The sequence below is a fragment of the Schistocerca piceifrons genome, chromosome 1 (assembly GCF_021461385.2).
Source record: "Schistocerca piceifrons isolate TAMUIC-IGC-003096 chromosome 1, iqSchPice1.1, whole genome shotgun sequence".
Lineage (NCBI taxonomy): Eukaryota > Metazoa > Arthropoda > Insecta > Orthoptera > Acrididae > Schistocerca > Schistocerca piceifrons.
In genome coordinates this window covers 121751181-121762857 of record NC_060138.1, presented here as the reverse complement: position 1 = coordinate 121762857, position 11677 = coordinate 121751181, and positions in this window count along the sequence as shown.

The window sequence follows — 11677 nt, the reverse complement described above, 5'->3', positions numbered from 1 at the left end:
GGACCGGAAGCACCTGTCTCGTCGAAAAAACAGTGACCTTTTCAGGATGAAGTGGTACTGATTGATTTGCGTGTGGATTTTCCCTTGCCATTTCGACAATTCTGTGTATTGACATATCCTGTCAGATGGAAGTGGGCTTCGTCTGTCCACAAAATCTTCCACGGCCAATCCATTGTCCACTTCCAAGTGAGCAAGAAATTCTAAAGTAAAGATCTCTCTTGCTGGCAGGTTAACAGGAAGCAACTCATGCACATGGGTAATTTTGAATGGATAGGAAAGAAGCATGTTTTGTAGGATTTTACCCACCGTGCTCACAGGTATGTCCAATGTTCGGGCATTTCTCCATGCACTACATGTTTGCACGCCACCACTTGTCTCCTCCTGCATTGCTGTGGATACTGCTTCCACTGACGCCGAATCAGTTCGTTTCCTCCTTCTACCAGGTTGCACACAAAAAGAACCCGTCTTTTCGAATTTCTGAATTATTTTCTCCAGACCCACGACAGTCATCAGACAAATGACTTTTTTTCAAACCCTTCAGTATCCGGAACTTCTGCAGAGCTATGTGTGGACTGTCATCATTCTTGTAATACAACTTTACAACCAGAGCGCGATCCTGCATTGAGACAATCTTGGCGAACCTCCTAGGTGCAAAAGGAGGAAAAGCCATGTACCTGGCGTGTTTATACCAACTACAATGGGCCGTACGCACGACAGATGTTTTCATTTATGTATTCTGACACATACAGCGCCATCCATTGATCAATTTTCACACAATTTTTTTCTTATGCCATAAGTTTTCCCCTTTCTCCAATAATATTCCGTTACGATTTGACGTCATTCTGACCAGTGATGTTATTTCTACAGCATTCTGAAAGTTTTACTTTAATTATAATCACCCTGTACACCACAATAATATACACAACATATTTATATGCTTAATTTAAATGTACATAGATAATAAAGCAGGAAAAATTTATATGTGGGCACTGTGAAATTGCGTTACAAAGTTAGCTGTGGGAAATGTGCTCAAATTAAGTTGTTTGAAAGAAAAACAGAACAATCAAGGGGCATTCTCTGAGTTAATTGTGCCAAAACGTAAACAAGTATGTTGTTACAACCCAACCTCATGATCTCTCTGCGTTTTCTGGACAAGATTTCTAGGATGATGGAGAAGGAGCACTTGTTCACCTTCACTACTGTGAAACTCATGTATTTATTGAACAAGTACTTATAGCCCTTAAGGTATGCATTTAAGAGTCCATATTTACTGGATATTTTGTCTTGGTCTGGTCCATACTACCAATTCTGAAAGTTGCCTACCTTACAATCTTAGCAACAACAGTATTAGTACATGTATATCACTGCCAGAGGTATCAGACGGTTTTCGCTTGAAGCTTTCGACTCGTTCGCTTCCGGTACAGGGACCCTTACATCAAATTCATATATTTATCCTTCTCCATCATCCTAGAAACTTTGTAACTTTATCACGGGATCACCCTGCAGATATATGCATTTACAGAATCTGGGGCCTATAACTTTGACACTTTGGAGCGTTGTTGCATGATGTTACCAGACCTTAGTTCCTACGTAAAACTTGATCTAGTAAGTCCCCTCTACAACCTCTCGCAGTGCATAAAATGAATTGCAAAAATACCTGCATGATGTTTATTTACAAGTACTGAAGAGCTGTGATGCCTGGACTCACTAGTCCAAGGATATTATGAATAATACATTTCACAGTAGAACAACCAAAGGGGTGCCTGCTATGAAAAGAAATTTCACCCTGAACCACCAACCCTGGTTGTCGGGTCCTTGGGTGGGTGACAGTCAAGCTGGTATCCCGCCACCGTCTCCTCTGGTCATTGGGGCACAATTCGAAGCAGAACTCATCACTGAAGACAATTCTATTCCACTAAACGCGATTCCAGGCCGAAGACGTGTCTGGAGACATCCCAGGCAGTGGTGGGATACCAACCTTACTGTCACCCAACATATGACCCAACAACCAGAAGATATGGCCTGTATTACCATTTTCTTTCCGCACCCTTTGGTTGTATTCCACCACACATTTACAGCACAGTGGTACCTGGAGATATTCTACGCCCTGATTTGTTGCCCTCTACAGACAATGGCAAGCCCTCTTGGGCCTACATTTCAGCAAGATAATGCCCGCCTCCAAACGACGAGAGTTTCTAATGCTTATCTTTGTGCTCGCCAGACCCCACTTGGCCAGCAACGTCGCCAGAACTCTCCCCAATTTAGTGCATTTGGAGTGTTATGAGCAGGGCCCTCCAACCATCCTGGGATTTTGACAATCTAACGTGGAAGTTGTACAGAATTTGGCATGATATCACTCAAGATAACATGCATGTCGTTCGGCTCTCTCTGAAGATGGCTGAAAGATATACAGCCGAAATATTAGAAGAAGAAGCAGAATTTATGCGGCTGCATTCCCGAAATTTAATGGAGCAACATGCAACAACTCTATCAATCAATGCCAAGACGAATAACTACTTGTTTAAAGGCCAGAGGTGGACCAATTCATTATTGCTTGCTTAATTTGGGGAGCCCTTTCTCTTGAATAAATCATTTAATTTTTCTGAAATTGTGATCATTTGTTTGTCTGTGTATGTACATCAATCTACCGACTTCCATCCCATCCAGATAATGCCTTCGTGGTGCTTCATTTCTTTTGTCTTTGATCGTATTTTAATGTTGTACAAGGAAATGAAAATATTATTTCCTTACATTATACGTGTCGTATAAAACCAGAACATTCACTGAAGATCAGATATGTCTATCAACTAAACAACCATTTAGTTGTTTTACAGGAATGAAGGACTTCTTAGATAATTAAATATTTTTGCTGTAATTGAATTAGTCACTAATTTTCTTGAGATTAAGTTTGTATATGTGCACATACAAATACCACAAGCCAGGAGAGACTTGTCTTGGTAACACTATTTCTCAAGCAATAATGTGTCTTCGGTTTGCAATACCCTATTTTCTAAGTAAACTTTCAGTTCGATTACCTTATCAAAATTCCCCTGATTGCAGTTAATGGATTCCATTAATTCAACTGAAGATACGAAATCCTGGTTTCGATGTAATTTCTTCTCCAGATATGAAATGAGTCCAATTATTGCTGATAGAAGTATGCCTCTTCTACAGTGCACTTCAGGAGAAGTCCTCTGTATTGTTGTCTCTTTCAGTTTGTTTCTTTACCTGTCTAGGTATCTCGATAACATATTCAAACACATGTTTATCTAAGGTTGATGATTTTTCAAATATTTTGTGAAATCATTATTTCCCCTGTATTTTTCGTCATCGAGTCAACTGATGATTTTCTCCTTTACTTATTTGAATTGCTGAAGTAGTACTTAAAATTTATGTTTGATTGTAAATAAATTTCAAAGATTAATATATTTATAGTGTAACCTGCAAACAAACTCACTTCGATTATATACATTATTAAAGCCAAGATGTCCATGCAAATGCATGTTTTTGTGTATTTTGGTTACACTTCTCGTACTCTGACATTATTTATTTCATGGCCTAACAACACCATATCACCATTATTTTTCTGTGCATGTTTGCATATTTTGACCTTATTGGAAGCACATTCATGCATTCTGCATACTTCATTTTTTATCGTTAATGTGACATATTTTATACATTAATCCTGCATGTTAATCTCTTTTCTTCGTCTATAGCGCATAATGTTAAGGTACTGTGCATAATACAGTTTCTGTTGTGTTCCACAACATATGGAATTTTACGTGGTGAAGGATAAACCATTTTGTTCGACAATGATCTCCGAGTTTTCACCAAGCAGAGATATGATTTCGTTACTTAGGATTGAATCAGTCCACTCCAATTTCCCTTCGTCCTCCGAGGCCATATTAAACTCTTCTTCTTTCTATCTGGATTGAGCAAAGAAGTGATCAGGAATGTATGAGCGCGAATTTTTCGGGACACCGTCATTATTACCGACAGGGCTGGTGGAATAAAAAGATATGATACTGTTCTGTTCGACATAGAAGTTAGCACAATTTGTGGTAGCGAAAATGCAAAGAATCTGGAATTATTCAGCCTTATACCTTCCCAAACTTTCTCATTAAGTATGCATTTGTCACTTCTTGCAGTGCAGAAAGGTCATCTTCTGTAGTACAAAGAGCTGGAAAATGAGGAAAAATTTAAAACTGTTCTAAAGAACCACATGCTTGACAAATGCTATTACAGCATAAGCAAATATCTCTGCGCAACTGTATAAAATATATGTTTAAGTTAATGTGGCAAATGAAATTACATCAGTGCATAATAAATTATGTTATAAAAACACTTATTAGTTGTATATTGTATTAAACATAAGATAAATTAATATGAATTCAGCTCAGATACAAATTTTGTAAAGATATTATATAGTTGTTAAAATGTACCCTGACAAATCCTATATCACAAATGTGATCATTGGGATGATAATAAATAAATAAATAAATAAATAAATAAAGAAAGTAATAAACGTATTTGAGTTGCAAATACGGACAACCAATATCTGTATAATAACATACGACAACGAAAATTTGTGCCGAATGGTGACTCGAACCCGGATTTCCCGCTTGTTACGAGCGGTCTCCTTACCGTTTTTTTTTTTATCGTATCACGGTATAAGTGTATATGTATGTGTGTGTGGCCACTTTATCACGAGATAATTATATATTTTTGTTTTTATAATTATATATTTTATGATTTTGGTTGGGGTGGCTTTAAATATTGTGGGCTAGCATGAGACTTTTAGTTAACTTTTACCGCAATAACACTCGTACGGACATCGGTTGCCTCGAAGTGCGTACGATATAATATATTTTTCAAACACAACGCGCGACTCATCGCCTTCTAATAAATAGTTTGCGTGAGCGCTGCTTTTTAGATATATGCATATTCTTACGTAAACTGTAATTATTAACATGGGTCTCAGAGACTACTGGTTATTTATGTACCAAACTACATAAAGATTAACTGAGATATTGCGGAATGTAATGATTTTCAATATTTCTTGTTCATTATTTAGGTGGCCAAAATGAAACATACTGAACTCATTCAGTGCTCTAAATCTTAATAAATGAAATCTACTTTTATTCTGTTTAACTTTGAAATTAACGAAAGATCAAAATTGAGAAGTCTCTCGCATTTACATCTAATATTATGACATGAAATTATAATTAAATAATACAGTCAGCGTAACGGCCGACTAAATCCTGCTAGGGGAGATGAACTCCTTGCACTACGAAGTTCTGTAAAAAATTTGTTAATTATAATTAATGGTTGCGAACGTGAGAGGTGACAACTAAGTCAATAATACACACTTTCTAATAACAATTTCTATTATATTTTTCAAAAATACAGATAAAACTTACATCAATTATGAGACAGCACTACAATGGTGGCCTACAGCTAGACCAGTGATCTCCGTAATAATTACTAACTATAGAGATCACTGCGCTAGACGAAACAAAAACAGGAGAGCTTTCGATAAAGCAATAGTCTATGGTCATGTTTGTGATTTTTGGTGGTATTATTTAACTTTTTTAATCTTTCTTATACATCGAGCACACATGTACAGTCTTGAAATAATTTATAATTCACAAGTCGCAGAACAAAAAATTCCTTTCCCTTTCTCCAAATGTCCATTTATGTGACGTACCGTCACAATTGTTGTGTTTGGTCGTTGCGGACGTCACATGACGTCCGATCAAGTTCGTTTGTTGATCGTTCCACTCAGTTTTTTTTTTTTTATATTATTATTATTACAGAGGCCAATCAACTCCCTGACCGAACACGCTGAGCTACCGTGCCGGCAGCCATTAGGCTATGTCAACCATGTGTCTAAAACTTGCATTCATACATACATTATACACTGAAACGCCAAAGAAAATGGTATAGGTATGCGCATTGAAATACAGAGGTATGTAAACAGGCAGAAGACGGTGCTGCGGGTGGCAACGCCTATATAAGACAAGTGTCTGGCGCAGTTATTAGAAAGACCGAAGCAACTGCGCAAGCATCAGCACTGCAACCCAATAACACTACACACACGCCCAATACGTTTCCGCGAGAAGGTCAAATACCTCAGTGTCTGGCTGGACAGGAAACTACTCTGGGGGGACCACATTCAACACATGACCAACAAAGCAAACGCGAGGCTCAAACAACTCTACCCTATGCTTAACAGGCGTAGCACACTGAACAGGAGGGTGTCTAGGTCCATGTACATGACACTTGATGACGTACGCAGCCCCTGTCTGGGGATACGCTGCGCCAACTCGCCTGCGCCGTCTGCAGCTCATACAGAACAAAGTACTCAAAATCATAAGCAAAGCTCCACGCTACACATGCATTGCGGACCTTCACCGGGAATACCGGCTAGATACTATCTTGCAGGTATTCCAAAAACTCTCCACACGACTGTACAATAACACGAGACACTCGCGCAACCCGTTTATCCTTTCGCTGGGTAACTACGACCACAACCATAGATGGAAGCATAACAGACCAAAGACACTACTGGCTAGGAACTAAATATCTATGGTCCATAGCACGCTAACACGACAGTACTGGCGAGCCCCTGCAACACAGTTACTACTGGTGACGCCAGATGTTCGACCAGCTGAAAAACAGGCAACCGCAGGGAAACCGTACTGTACACAGCACGCAAACCAACCACACACACCCCCTACACTGTCTGTGAGCCGATCTATGACCGATCGCCCACTAATGTACAACGACCTTGAACTGTTGCAGGGACGCAGCAACTGCAGCAAGCCCCGCAACGAGCTCCAGCAACGACAAAGGTAACAATGCACGATACCTTGCACTAACATAACCACATCTTGCATGCACTGTCGCAGATAGCAAGCCGCTACTGCCCTTACTACAAGTCCTACTGTCGCAGAGGTTTTTTTCCCATGGCGCTTGCCTTGGCACTTTTTTTCCTCTGCCCTTACAACCGCTACCCTTCGATCGCTTTCGTCCACTTTCTATCTCCTAATGGACCATGTTAATGAGTAACCTTACCCAGACGCATGGATAACATCACAGCCCTCATCCTGTGACTCCTGATTCAAAAACTAACATGTTATACGGAGGTGACAGTAGAACTTTGGGTTTGGTCACCATATTGGTGTGGGCGTGGAGGGGCCCCATCCTTTATTAAAAAGCAGTTATTAGATCGGTTACTGCTGCCACAATGTCAGGTAACCAAGATTTAAGTGAGTTTTCACATGTTGTTATGGTCGGCGCACGAGCGATGGGACACAGCATCTCTGAGGTAGCGATGAAGTGGGGATTTTCCCTTACGACCATTTCACGAGTGTACCATAAATATCAAGAATCCGGTAAAACATCGTATCTCTGACATCGCTGCGGCCAGAAGATGGTGCAAGAACAGGACCAATGACGAGTGAAGGGAATCGTTCAACGTGACAGAAGGCTAACCTAAGACTGCATTTTATTGGTAGGGCACTTAGAAAATGTAACAGATCTACTAAGGAGACTGCCTACACTACACATGTCCGTCCTCTTTTAGAATACTGCTGTACGGTGTGGGATCCTTACCAGATAGGACTGACGGAGTACATCGAAAAAGTTCAAAGAAGGGCAGCATATTTTGTATTATTACGAAATATGGAAGAGAGTGTCACTGAAATGATACAGGATTTGGGCTGGACATCATTAAAGAAAAGGTATTTTTTATTACGACGGAATCTTCTCACGAAATTCCAATCACCATCTTTCTCCTCCGAATGCAAAAATATTTTTTTGACACTGACCTACATAGGGAGAAATGATCATCATGATAAAATAAGGGAAATCAGAGCTCGTACGGAAAGATATAAGTGTTCATTCTTCCCACACACTATACGATATTGGAATAATAGAGAATTGTGAAGGTGGTTCGATGAACCCTCTGCCAGGCACTTATATGTGCTTTGCAGTTTAACCATGTAGATGTACCAATTGACAGGAGTTGCTAAGCATGATACTATCATCATACCTTTCTCTCTTGCCAAATGATTTGTATTTTTATACAGTGGTGAGCACTCCTTGGGCAGATCCATGGAGAGAAACAATCAGGTTATTATTTAAACATTATGTAATTGTATGCTTTGTAATCTTTCATTACATGTCATTGCCTTTTTTTGTTTCATGGTTGAAATATTATTGCCATCATAGAGGAGGAGAGGCAGATATATGGTATGCATGAACCAGAGAGGATTAACTGGAGAATTAATATAAAAAAAACCAAAAAGAGTGACTTTATGATATAAAATTTATCCCAATTTGAAGCTTCTTTGTCAAAAGATAGATATTTATGTTAAGAAATTATTTTGATGTTGACAAGTGTGTGCATCCATGTAGGTCATGCTAAGAGTTGTAATGAAATGAAATGTCGTGCATATGCCAGTGACCCACTACAGATTAGGTTGTTAAGTGGTATTACAATTCTGAAAAGGACATTTTATTACACAGTTTTCAGTTGTTCAATTATTTTACTGAAAGTAGCAAAAACGAGTACATCAGATAGGTCCGTTGTTGGTAGTCCATTAGCAAATACACAGATACAATATGTCATTAACATGGACATAATAACAAATGACAGAGAAGTTGAAAATGTCAGTTGCCATGATGACTGCCAACCTTTAAATACTATGGACACAGATGACCATGATTACAGTAGATGTAACAGCTTCTCAGTTTTCACTGCCAAGCATTTTCTTTTATGGTGAGAATGAAAGATGCAATATCAAGGTTTTGTCAAATTATACTTTTCCTGTGACACAGACACCTGATGGGAATATAACAATGAAACATGATGGACACACCCACAACCCAAAATATGATGCAATTAATGTAAGTTATAACAGGATACTTTTATGCAAAATTCAATACTAAAACATAACAGTTCAATGATTTAAAATATGATTTTGCAAAGGAAAAGAAGCAAACGTATGGCAAATATGCTGAAAAACAAACACCAAGTTTTAACACACTTACAAATGAATAAAAATGAATGTTTGATGGTCTTAAAGTTAATGTAACACATGAGTTCAATGACCTTAGTCAGAATTCACATATTGACCTGCCCAGTCACTTAATGTCTAAACTAGTAAACATCAGAAAGGACTTAAAAGCATAGTTGCTCCCTGACTTATCTCAGGATATAAATAACTTGAATCAAAGAGCATCATCAGTAGATGGACCACAAAGACAACTGGCAGTTAAGTTAAAAGGTGTAAGTGATGTACAAACTAAAATGAAACGAGCACATTCACAAATATATATGAATTGGGATGCCCTGACAGGTGGTGTGAACGAGTTGCAGTCAGTACATAACAGTTTACCAGAAGAGGTACAGGATTTGTCACTGCAACTAGATAATTTCAATTTAAACACTGTTTGTATAAAAGGAGCAGGAAAGAACTGACAAAGATGTAAAGGAATTAAAGGATAAGGGTGAAGTACGTATGCTAGACCGAGGTAGTACCCTTGCGCAAAAGGTATTTCAGGAACATAGAACTTACTTGAAAGTAGTTGTGGAGGTGATGAAGGAAAAAGGAAATGAACTATTGGACAAGATAGATTCAGGCATTAAAGCAGTGGAGGAAAAGTTGCAGAGTAGCCTAATCAATGTTGCAAAAGTAGTATAAGAAAATCCAATGTTAGGCAGTCAAGTGCCATTAGACCTGATAGATAATCCTGGTACCTATCCACAGTTTGTTTCAAGCCTGTCAGACAAAGCAGATAGGAGCTACAAGATGCAGCAGACGCTTGTGAATACTATACCTGCTGCAGAGGAATACTCAGAATATAATGCTATTTAATTGGATAGATAAAAAATCTACTCAACACGCAGTGGCAGAACATACACTTAAAAGACTGTTGTGATTGGCAAGCTTTTGGAGCCAGATGCTCCTTCTTCAGGCTGAAGGGCTGAAGGGGAAGGAAGAAGGGTGAAGGAAAAGGACTGGAGAGGTATAGGAAAAGGGGCAGATTTTGGGAAAGTCACCCAGATCAGGGGAGACTTACTGACATGATGAGAAGAAATGACTGATTTTTGGGGACTGCATCAGATGAGATTTGAAAACCTGAGAGCTTAAAAGTGGAAGACAGGGTAATATGCATGACAAAGATTACTACTAAAACATCATGCATGAGTTAATAAGAGTGAGAAGCTAAGTGCATTGTATGTAACAGAGGTGGAAGGGAGTGGTGACCAGTAGATGGGAAAGACAATGAAAGATGTAGGAAATTAAAACGGAGTGAAGCAAAGAGTAGTTACAGTGAAGAAAAGTTGAGAATATAATCCCATGTACCAAAACAATGCCACACCAGCAAAATGCAGTGCTGCATGTCTTTTCACCTTATTAGCAGATGAAGGTTTATTATGGTGTATATAATTCCCTATTTTTTCACTGGAAGGCAAAAGAATGAAACCAGTGGTGTTCATAAAGGCCTGAGATAATGTGTTGCGTAGAAACTGGAAGGAGAGATAAAAGATTCTGTTGTAGAATATATGCGAGGTGATGTCTTGCTACGGGCTATGAACTGTTTGAGAGAGCGTTTTTGGATGAATTTTGATCTGCCCCAGTACAAGAGAGGTTCCACCATGTAGTTTTTAATCCATCACCATTCAGTAGCAAACATGGGGGCCTAAGAAAATACTTTGAGAAGTATTTGAATAAGACTGGATATTGAATGAGTTTTTTATTTTATTTTATTTTGTTTTGATCCAACATCAACTGATTACAAAAAAAGGTTTTTTTTGTTCCAGTCTTCTGGATAAGTCAGAGCCTTACTTACTAGGGTTACATATTATTGGCTGGCACTTTTATCTACACAACTTTTTCTAAATTTAGTTGAGAGAACAGAGTTACATATATGGACTATACAGAAAAAAAAGTTGTTATTGCCATACTTAGTTTAAGGATTCTACAGTTTGTAACAGTACTCATATCTGACATTCAAATATTTACAGTTTGTGACACAGTCTAAGACCTGAGATTACATATATTTTTAGATAGATGGTCTTCCATCATACGAGTGAACTAAATCTAGAAACTCATCTATTGAATATACAGGATTGTTTAGGAGCCATAATTTTAATTTCATTTTTAGTTTTCTAATGGGCAATTTGGAGATATTAGGATGGAAGCAGTTCAGTAATTTTATGCCTGCATAGTGAGGGCTTTTCTCATAAAGTGTTGTTCTATGAGAGATGATGTGGGGTCTCTCTCTACCTCTAGTGTTGTGATCGTGTATTTCTTTATTAAGTGTTTTGTTACTGTTTACTGCCATAATGAGTATCTTCAGCACATACCGGTTATGAACAGTTAGTATTTTAAATTCTTTAAACAAATTTCTGCAGGACTCCCTGGCACATTTCTTTCCCATAATTCTAAGTGCCTTCTTTTGTAAGGTAAGTACACTTTTCATATTACCTTTACTGCTGGATCCCCATACCTCTATCCCATAACTTAGATGGGATTCAAATAGTGCAAAATATATTTGCCTCAGAGTGGTGATATTGCAAAAAGGTGTCAGTTTTCTTAGGACATATATGGTAGTACATAGCTTTTTGCAAATATCATTCACATGATCAGACCAGTTTAAGTCT